The 10000-nt window shown below is 39.7% G+C and overlaps 1 protein-coding gene across 3 annotated transcripts in view; it reads left to right on the plus strand.

Annotated features, from left to right (window-relative positions):
• Nucleotides 1-10000, plus strand: part of rev3l (REV3 like, DNA directed polymerase zeta catalytic subunit) — a 115228-nt gene that overhangs the window by 3605 nt on the left and 101623 nt on the right. The window contains exon 1 of one of the 3 annotated variants that reach the window (XM_062043280.1): nt 5601-5871. The exons of the other annotated variants lie outside the window; for them this stretch is intronic. The gene's annotated coding sequence lies outside the window, so the exon portion shown is untranslated. Of the gene's footprint in view, nt 1-5600; nt 5872-10000 lie in introns of those variants that run through there. 3 annotated transcript variants of the gene reach the window in all.

A 10000-nucleotide genomic window follows, 5' to 3' on the forward strand; every position in this document is an offset into this window, starting at 1 on the left:
ATCTGCACATTGTTTACAATCATGGCCACCAGCAGCGAGAGCGATTCGGACCGAGAAAGCGACGATTACCCCATTAATTTGAGCGAGGATGAAAGATTCGTGGATGAGGAAAGTGAGAGTGAAGGACTAGAGGGCAGTGGAAGCTATTCAGATAGGGAAGATGCTGTGAGAGCCGGGTGGGACCTGATATTCAGCTGGGAATGACTACAACAGTAAATAAACACAAGACATATGTATACTCTATTAGCCACAACACAACCAGGCTTATATTTAATATGCTACATAACAAACACCTCCCCCCTCCCGTCCATATAACCCGCCAATACAAATCAAACACCCGCACAACACACTCAATCCCACAGCCCAAAGTACCGTTCACCTCCGCAAAGTTCATACAGCACATATATTTCCCCAAAGTTACGTACGTGACATGCACATAGCGGCACACACGTACGGACAAGCGATCAAATGTTTGGAAGCCGCAGCTGCGTACTTACGGTAGCGCATCTGCTATCCAACTCAAAGTCCTCCTGGTAAGAGTCTCTGTTGTCCCAGTTCTCCACAGGCCAATGGTAAAGCTTGACTGTCATCTTTTGGGAATGTAAACAATGAAACACCGGCTACGTGTTTGTGTTGCTGCAGCCGGCCGCTAATACACCGCTTCCCACCTACAACGTTCTTCTTTGCTGTCTCCATTGTTCATTAAACAAATTGCAAACGATTCACCAACACAGATGTCCACAATACTGTGGAATTTTGCGATGAAAACAGACGACTTAATAGCTGGCCACAATGCTGTCCCAAAATGTCCGCTACAATCCGTGACGTCACGCGCAAACGTCATCATACCGAGACGTTTTCAGCATTTTGCCGCCGTACTCAATGAAGGAAAGTACAGACGCTAAGTTTCCATGCACTGAATTAGTCTGACTTCTCAGATAATTTGCCTTGAAAAGAGATTCCCACAACACATGTGAACATAATCATTTGATTGTCTTTGGCTTTTTAAACATTAGCACACCTAGATGATGAAACTGGACACCAGTTCTCTCTGGCATACCTGTGAGCCCCTCTCCATGGGGGGCCGCCCTTTGCTCCATTATTCACAGGCGGGGAGGACCAGGCTGGGGGATGGGCGACTGTTAGCACCAACTAGCATACAAATACAGATCTAGAATAGGGATGGCCTAACTTTTTGCCTCCAAGGGCCACATCTAAACGTAGCAATGAAGATGATGTTTTACTCATCATCTTCAACTCACTTTCTGACAGTCTCTTCAGGATGCACCGTTTTATTTACGTGCCTCCACTTGGACAGCGTCTTCCCCTTGTTGTAGTGGTGTAGCGTGCAAGGACGGGAGTGGAAGAAGTGTCCAAAGATGGCGCTAACTATTTTAATGACATTCAGCATCTCCTCATCCGTGGCTCACTAGTGCAACAACAACACCCGAAATGTGTCCCGTGACCGGAACTCTCTAATAACTAAAGTTCCTTGGGTGAATAATGTCAACTCACTACACCGGTATGTTTTAGTGCTTTCATGGCGAGTTTACTGACAGATATAAGTAAGAACTTTATACCAGAAATGGCAACATGTACGTAACATGTAAGCAAATACGCCACAGCGTCAGTTCCGGTCCTTCAACAATTTTGTAATTCCACAAAAAGAGGGAATTTTTCAGAAAATGGTAAACAAAAATATGAAAAAAATGATTTAAAATGTGGTGTGGGTATTTTTCCCATCACTCAATAAATGTTGAAGTGTCCTAGTGGTTAGAGTGTCCGCCCTGAGATGGGTAGGTTGTGAGTTCAAACCCCGGCCGAGTCATACCAAAGACTATACAAATGGGAGCCATTACCTACCTGCTTGGCACTCAGCATCAAGGGTTGGAATTGGGGGTTAAATCACCAAAAATGATTCCCGGGCGCGGCTACCGCTGCTGCTCACTGCTCCCCTCACCTCCCAGGGGGTGATCAAGGGTGATGGGTCAAATGCGGAGAATAATTTCGCCACACCTCGTGTGTGTGTGTGACTATCGTTGGTACTTTGACCTTAACTTTAGGTAGTAACATTTTGTATTGAGAAATGGTATTCAGGAATTTCGGGAAAACCGGGAATTTTTCCAGTTCAAAAAAGATCTTTGTTTTTTTTTCCTGATTAAGAGGAATGTTTTGACGGTGGAACGATTTAAGTGGTTTGAAAAATGTGGAAGGAGTAGTCCACAGAAAAAAAGGGTTTGGAAAAAAAAAAGGGAATTCCTGGAATTTTTTGGAACTTGGAAAAAATGGTAGTTTGAATGTCCAGGATGAGTGGAATATGTTGAAGGTGGAATGGTGTGAATAGGTTGAAAATCGTGGAATTGGTGAATGTTTGAAAAATGGCCAATTCATTTTAAATGGGAAAAATGTCCCGGAAAACCTGGAATTCTGGGAAATCTGGGAATTTTAAAAAATTGTTGAAGGTGAGCACACACATTTGAACAGGCTGAATATTTTGGAGTTGGAACGGTTTGAATCAGATGAAAAATGTGGGAATTGTGGAACTTTGAAAAATGTCCCATTCATCTCAATGGGAATTTCATGGAAAATTGCGAATTTCGGGAAAAGCGGGAATTTTTTGGAAAATGTTAAAAGACTTGACTGTTCTGAATGAGTTGAAATGGTTGGTGTTGGAATTTTTCAAATTGGTCGAGAAATTTTGAAGTAGTAACATTTTTAATTGAGAAATGGTATAACGGAAATCCTGGAACTTTGGGAAAACCGGGAATTTTTCCAGTTCAAAAAACAACTTTGATTTTTGTCCTGATTAAGAGGAATGTTTGGACGGTGGTAGAGGGTTGAAAAATGTGGAAAGGAGTAGTCGACAGAAAGAAGGGTTTGGAAAAAAAACGGGAATTATCGGAATTCCTGGAATTTTTTTGAACTTAGAAAAATGATAGTTTGAATGGCCAGGATGAGTGCAATATGTTGAAGGTGGAATGGTTTGAAAAGTTTGAAAAATGTGGAAAAAAGGGTTTGAAAAAAAACGGGAACTATGGGAATTCCTGGAATTTTTTTAACTTGAAAAATAAATAGTTTGAATGTCCAGGATGAGTGCAATATGTTGAAGGTAGAATGGTTTGAATAGATTGAAAAATGTGGAAAAAAGGGTTTTAAAAAAAGGGAATTCCTGGAATTTTTTGGAACTTGAAAAAAATATATAGTTTGAATTTCCAGGATGATTGGAATATGTTGAAGGTGGAATGGTGTGAATAGGTTGAAAAATGTGGAAATGGTGGAAGTTTGAAAAATGGCCAATTCATTTTAAATGGGAAAAATGTCCCGGAAAACCTGGAATTCTGGGAAATCTGGGAATTTTGATAAAATTGTTGAAGGTGAGCACACACATTTGAACAGGCTGAATATTTTGGAGTTGGAACGGTTTGAATGAGATGAAAAATGTGGGAATTGTGGAACTTTGAATGGCCCAATCATCTCAATGGGTATTTCATAGAAAATTGCGAATTTCGGGAAAAGCGGAAATTTTTTGGAAAATGTTAAAAGACTTGACTGTTCTGAATGAGTTGAAATGGTTGGTGTTGGAATTTTTCAAATTGCTCGAGAAATGTTGAAGTAGTAACATTTTTCATTGAGAAATGGTATTCAGGAATTTCGGGAAAACCGGGAATTTTTCCAGTTCAAAAAACAACTTTGTTTTTTGTCCTGATTAAGAGGAATGTTTGGACGGTGGAAGAGGGTTGAAAAATGTGGAAAGGAGTAGTCGACAGAAAAAAGGGTTTGAAAAAAACCCCAGGAATTATCGGAATTCCTGGAATTTTTTTGAACTTAGAAAAATGATAGTTTGAATTTTCAGGATGAGTGGAATATGTTGAAGGTGGAATGGTTTGAATAGGTTGAAAAATGTGGAAAAAAGGGTTTGAAAAAAAAACAGGAATTATGGGAATTCCTGGAATTTTTTTAACTTGAAAAAAAAATTGTTTGCATTTCCAGGATGAGTGGAATATGTTGAAGGTGGAATGGTTTGAATAGGTTGAAAAATGTGGAAAAAAGGGTTTGAAAAAAAAACAGGAATTATGGGAATTCCTGGAATTTTTTTAACTTAAAAATAAATAGTTTGCATTTCCAGGATGAGTGCAATATGTTGAAGGTGGAATGGTTTGAATAGATTGAAATATGTGGAAAAAAGGGTTTGAAAAAAAACCTCCGGAATTATGGGAATTCCTGGAATTTTTTTAACTTGAAAAAGAAATAGTTTGAATGTCCAGGATGAGTGGAACATGTTGAAGGTGGAATGGTTTGAATAGGTTGAAAAATGTGGGAAAAAAGGGTTTGAAAAAAAACAGGAATTATGGGAATTCCTGGAATTTTTTTGAACTTAAAAAAATTATAGTTTGAATTTTCAGGATGAGTGGAATATGTTGAAGGTGGAATGGTTTGAATAAGTTGAAAAATGTGGAAAAAAGGGTTTGAAAAAAACCCCGGGAATTATTGGAATTCCTGGAATTTTTTTAACTTGAAAAATAAATTGTTTGCATTTCCAGGATGAGTGGAATATGTTGAAGGTAGAATGGTTTGAATAGGTTGAAAAATGTGGAAAAAAGGGTTTGAAAAAAAAAACGGGAATTATGGGAATTCCTGGAATTTTTTTTAACTTGAAAAAAATATAGTTTGAATTTTCAGGATGAGTGGAACATGTTGAAGGTGGAATGGTTTGAATAGGTTGAAAAATGTGGAAAAAAGGGTTTGGAAAAAAAAAAACAGGAATTATGGGAATTCCTGGAATTTTTTTAACTTAAAAAATAAATAGTTTGCATTTCCAGGATGAGTGGAACATGTTGAAGTTTGGAATGGTTTGAATAAGTTGAAAAATGTGGAAAAAAGGGTTTGAAAAAAACCCCGGGAATTATTGGAATTCCTGGAATTTTTTGAACTTGAAAAAAAAATGGTTTGCATTTCCAGGATGAGTGGAATATGTTGAAGGTGGAATGGTTTGAATAGGTTGAAAAATGTGGAAAAAAGGGTTTGGAAAAAAAACCCGGGAATTATTGGAATTCCTGGAATTTTTTTAACTTGAAAAAAAAAAGGTTTGCATTTCCAGGATGAGTGGAATATGTTGAAGGTGGAATGGTTTGAATAGATTGAAAAATGTGGAAACGGGGAATGTTTGAAAAATGGCCAATTCATTTTAAATGGGGAAAAATGTCCCGGAAAACCTGGAATTCTGGGAAATCTGGTAATTTTGGGAATTTTTCAAGGAAAAGGCTGCGATTCCCGAATAGTCTGAACAGTTTGAAGTTGGAAAAGTCTGTAGAAGAAGAAGAAGATGAATTTAGGTGTAGAAAACGATGTGTGAATGTAACGGAGCATGCACACTATTATCAGTGATCAGCAACACCGACCCTGGTATGGGATGGATATCACCATATGGATATCACCATATGCAGTATCGCCCACCCCTAGTTGCTATCCAAGGCATGTCTTCTGCCTGCAGCAGAGCCCCCCCCCCCCCCCCCCCCTCCCCTCCCTGCATGATGTTATGGTGGCTCCAGCAGCCTCACCATGGACTATGTCAGCCTTCTTTGGCTTGCAGCTCATGCGGGAGTGGAGCTGCTCATAGATTGGATAAACACGCTGTCATTCATGAGCAAATAGTCAACAAAGCCAGTAACAGTGACAGGAAGCACGCAGTACATGCATGGCAGGGATATTGCAACTGAAGATGGCTGACTATCAGGATGTTGGCAAGACAGGAGAATCGGACTGAGATGGTGCGTAGCTGACACAACACATGAGTGCAGTTCATGATGACACCAAGAAGCAACAACAATACATCAAACTATCAGCAGCTGGAGGCAACATGAAGACCAGAGGGTAGGATGGAGACATCATGCACTCCCAGCAGTTAAATTATCAATAGTTTTTAATAGAGATGTCCGATAATATCGGCCGGCCGATAAATGCTTTAAAATGTAATATCGGAAATTATCGGTATCGTTTTTTTTATTATCAGTATCGTTTTTTTTGTTGTTTTTTTATGAAATCAACATAAAAAACACAAGATACACTTACAATTAGTGCACCAAGCCAAAAAACCTCCCTCCCCCATTTCCTTCTGTTATTAATATTCTGCTTCCTACATTATATATCAATATATATCAATACAGTCTGCAAGGGATACAGTCCGTAAGCACACATGATTGTGCGTGCTGCTGCTCCACTAATAGTACTAACCTTTAACACTTCATTTTACTCATTTTCATGAATTACTAGTTTCTATGTAACTGTTTTTATATTGTTGTACTTTCTTTTTTATTCAAGAAAATGTTTTTAATTTATTTATCTTATTTTATTTTATTAATTTAAGAAAAAAAAAGGACCTTATCTTCACCATACCTGGTTGTCCAAATTAGGCATAATAATGTGTTAATTCCACAACTGTATACATCAGTATCGTATCGGTTGATATCGGTATCGGTAATTAAAGAGTTGGACAATATCGGAATATCGGATGTCGGCAAAAAACCATTATCGGACATCCCTAGTTTTTAATGATCACGGTTATTTACAAGTGTACGTACACTTTTCACCACCACTGTATAATCGCCTCATGATATTATTACACAATTGGCTATGAATTTGTGATACTTTTTGAGTAACAAACTGCAGGAAAGATATGCTAATTATGTGTGGAAGTGGAGCGAGGGATTGCTGATCGTCTTTGACAAAAGCTTGTTGTCATGACAACAAGCTTAGGGTGCGTGACATTAATCGATTTTAAATTGCATTCCTATGAATTTATTAGTAATTAATCAATATAATTGATAGCCTACATCAGCAAGGCCATGTGTTTACTAGCATTTAGTTTTAGTGCTCCCAACTCCTGGATATTAACCATCTCCTCCTCCCTGCTCCCTCACTTCTCTCATATGCACACCAAATTGTGGTGCACATATTCCCACCCGGAATGGTGGAGGCCTAGACTGACTAATGTTGTGCATCGTGGCACACACCACCGCTCGAATGCCATCTGCGTGCCACTGTGAGCGAGCCTGGCTCGCATTCCACATTGTGCAGCTTTTTTAAATACACGCCCGCCTCACATGAGATGATTAAAGGCTTTCGCTGATTAACACCCACACACACACACACACACACACACACACACACACACACACACACACACACACACACACACACACACACACACACCACATTTAAAGTTTGCAGACTCTGTAGAATAAACATTTATCATCTGGAACACATGTAGGCGTGTATAGACACAAAACCACAACAGCAGTGAAGTTGTCACGTTGTGTAAAAGGTAAATAAAAAGAGAATACAACAAATCCTTTTCAACTTATATTCAATTGAATAGACTGCAAAGACAAGATATTTCATGTTCAAACTGGTTATTTTTTGCCAATATTAGCTCATTTGGAATTTGACGCCTGCGACATGTTTCAAAAAAGCTGGCACAAGTGGCAAAAAAGAGTGAGAAAGTTAAAAGGAATGCTCATCAAAGACTTATTTGGAACATCCCACTTGGGAACGGGCTAATTGGGAACAGGTGGGTGCCATGATTGGGTATAAAAGCAGCTTCACAAACAAGGACGGGGGCGAGGGTCACCACTTTGTCAACAAATGCCCGAGCAAATTGTTGAAGGACGACATTTGTCAACAAGGAATTGAGGGATTTCACCATCTACGCTCCGTAATTTCATCAAAAGGCTCGGAGAATCTGGAGAAATCACTGCACGTAAGCACCAATCAAAAAGCGACATCAGTGTGTAAAGGATATCACCACATTTTCTTAATACTTGTGTATGATTTTATTGTCATAATTTTATTGCATGATTTTTGTACCCCTTTAATTCAGGTAGCCAGGGACCGCAGATGGAAATGATCTATTTAGCTATAATCTGGTACAGAACATATCTGTCTTTGAGCTTAATGTTTCTGTACATTGTCCCTTCAAATAAAGACTAAACTAAACTAAACACGGGCTCAGGAACACTTCAGAAAACCGCTGTCGGTAACTAAAGTAGGTCGCTACATCTGTAAGTGCAAGTTAAAACTCTACTATGCAAAAGCCAAAGCCATTTATCAACAACACCCGGAAACGCTTCGCTGGGCCCGAGCTCATCTAAGGTGGACTGATGCAAAGTGGAAAAGTGGTCTGACGAGTCCACATTTGAAATTGTTTTTGGAAACCATGGACCAAAGAGGAAAAGAACCTAGGGTGAAAGTGTAAAAGGCAGCATGTGTGATGGTATGGGGGTGTATTAGTGGCCAAGACACGGGTAACTTACATATCTGTGAAGGCACCATTAATGCTGAAAGGTACATACAGCTTTTGGAGCAACATATGTTGCCATCCAAGCAACGTTACCATGGACGCCCCTGCTTATTTCAGCAAGACGACGCCAAGCCAGGTGTTACAACTGCGTGGCTTCATAGTAAAATAACATTTGTGGCACATTATGAAGGCTAAAATATGAGAAGGGAGACTGTTGAACAACTTAAGCTGTACATCAAGCAAGAATGGGAAAGAATTCCACTTCAAAAATGTGTCTCCTCACTTCCCAAACCTTTACTGAGTGTTGTTAAAAGGAAAGGCCATGTAACACACTGGTAAAAATGCCTTTTTTTGCAACGTGTTGCTGCCATTCCATTCTAAGTTCATGATTATTTGCCAAAAACAACAAAGTTTCTCAGTGTGAACATGAAATATCTTGTCTTTGCAGTCTATTCAATTGAATATAAGTTGATTTACCATTTACACAACGTGACCACTTCACTGCTGGGTTTTGTGTATATATATATATACATATATATATATTTTCACTGCTTTTCCACATGCAAACGTGGACTTGTATGCAAACCTTTGTGTCATGTGTGCTGAGAGGAGCCAACAGTGCATCTGGTTTGCACCACGTGGTCTCCGGCTGCTACCCGAGACTCCACACTCCCTGTCCTTCCATGACCCAAGCCAGGAACACTCCCACCAGTCATGCCCGTGTAATTCAATGCCGGCTTCCTGTGCCTTTTCCCCCCTCCTCCTCTCCTCTTTCTTAGCGTCCACAGCGAGGCCTGTCTGAACATGCTGTCTCTCACTAATAAATCAGTATCAACATCAGCCTCCCCTCACAGCTGACAAAAGTCCACCAATCTTAGTCTCTCTCCATGTCAACAAGCTTGTATGCGTCACACCAACTTGCTCCTGATGTTGTGACGGCAGGAGGAACCCGGTCTGCGAAGTAAGAGAGGGAGAGGAAGTGGATAAAGAACAAACCCAAGCGTTCTCCAAGGAAACCTTTAATGGCGTCCAAAGGAGTTAGATCTCGGTCCACTAGTGGGATACTAGGTTTACTTTCCTCTGGTAAACATCCTGTCTTGGCTGCATTGAGATGTCATTACTTGGGGAGAGCAGATGTTCTGATCACATTTGACATTTTGGTGTTTGGAAGTGGACTTCATGTGTGGTCGGAGGGGAAAACCGTTCTGCAGTTTTCTAGAACAGACCGAGGCCCGACTTGATGTCAGAGGGAAAACATTGGAGATGCTCAGCTTGTTGTTGGAGAAAGAACACAACCTAAAATATTGGTTGGAAATGATTTGTTGTATTCTCTTTTTGTTGACTATTTCCACAACATGACAACTTCACTGCTTTTGTAGAAGCCCAGTTGACAGACTCTTTGTTTACAATAGAGAGGGCAATCAAATATGTTTTACATAACATTGTGATTTCAATATTGATAAAAATTATTAGTTTGGCCATAATCGTGCAGCCCTAATGACAACATACAGTGGTGGTCAAAAGTGTACGTACACGTGTAAAGAACATCCTGTCATGGCTGTCTGGAGTTTACTATCATTTCTATTTGTTTGTGATGTAGTGATTGGAGCACATACTTGTTGTTGTTGTGATGTAGTGATTGGAGCACATACTTGTTGTTGTTGTGATGTAGTGATTGGAGCACATACTTGTTGCTCACAAAAA

The sequence above is a fragment of the Entelurus aequoreus genome, linkage group LG03 (genome assembly GCF_033978785.1).
Source record: "Entelurus aequoreus isolate RoL-2023_Sb linkage group LG03, RoL_Eaeq_v1.1, whole genome shotgun sequence".
In the NCBI taxonomy this organism is placed as follows: Eukaryota; Metazoa; Chordata; class Actinopteri; order Syngnathiformes; family Syngnathidae; genus Entelurus; species Entelurus aequoreus.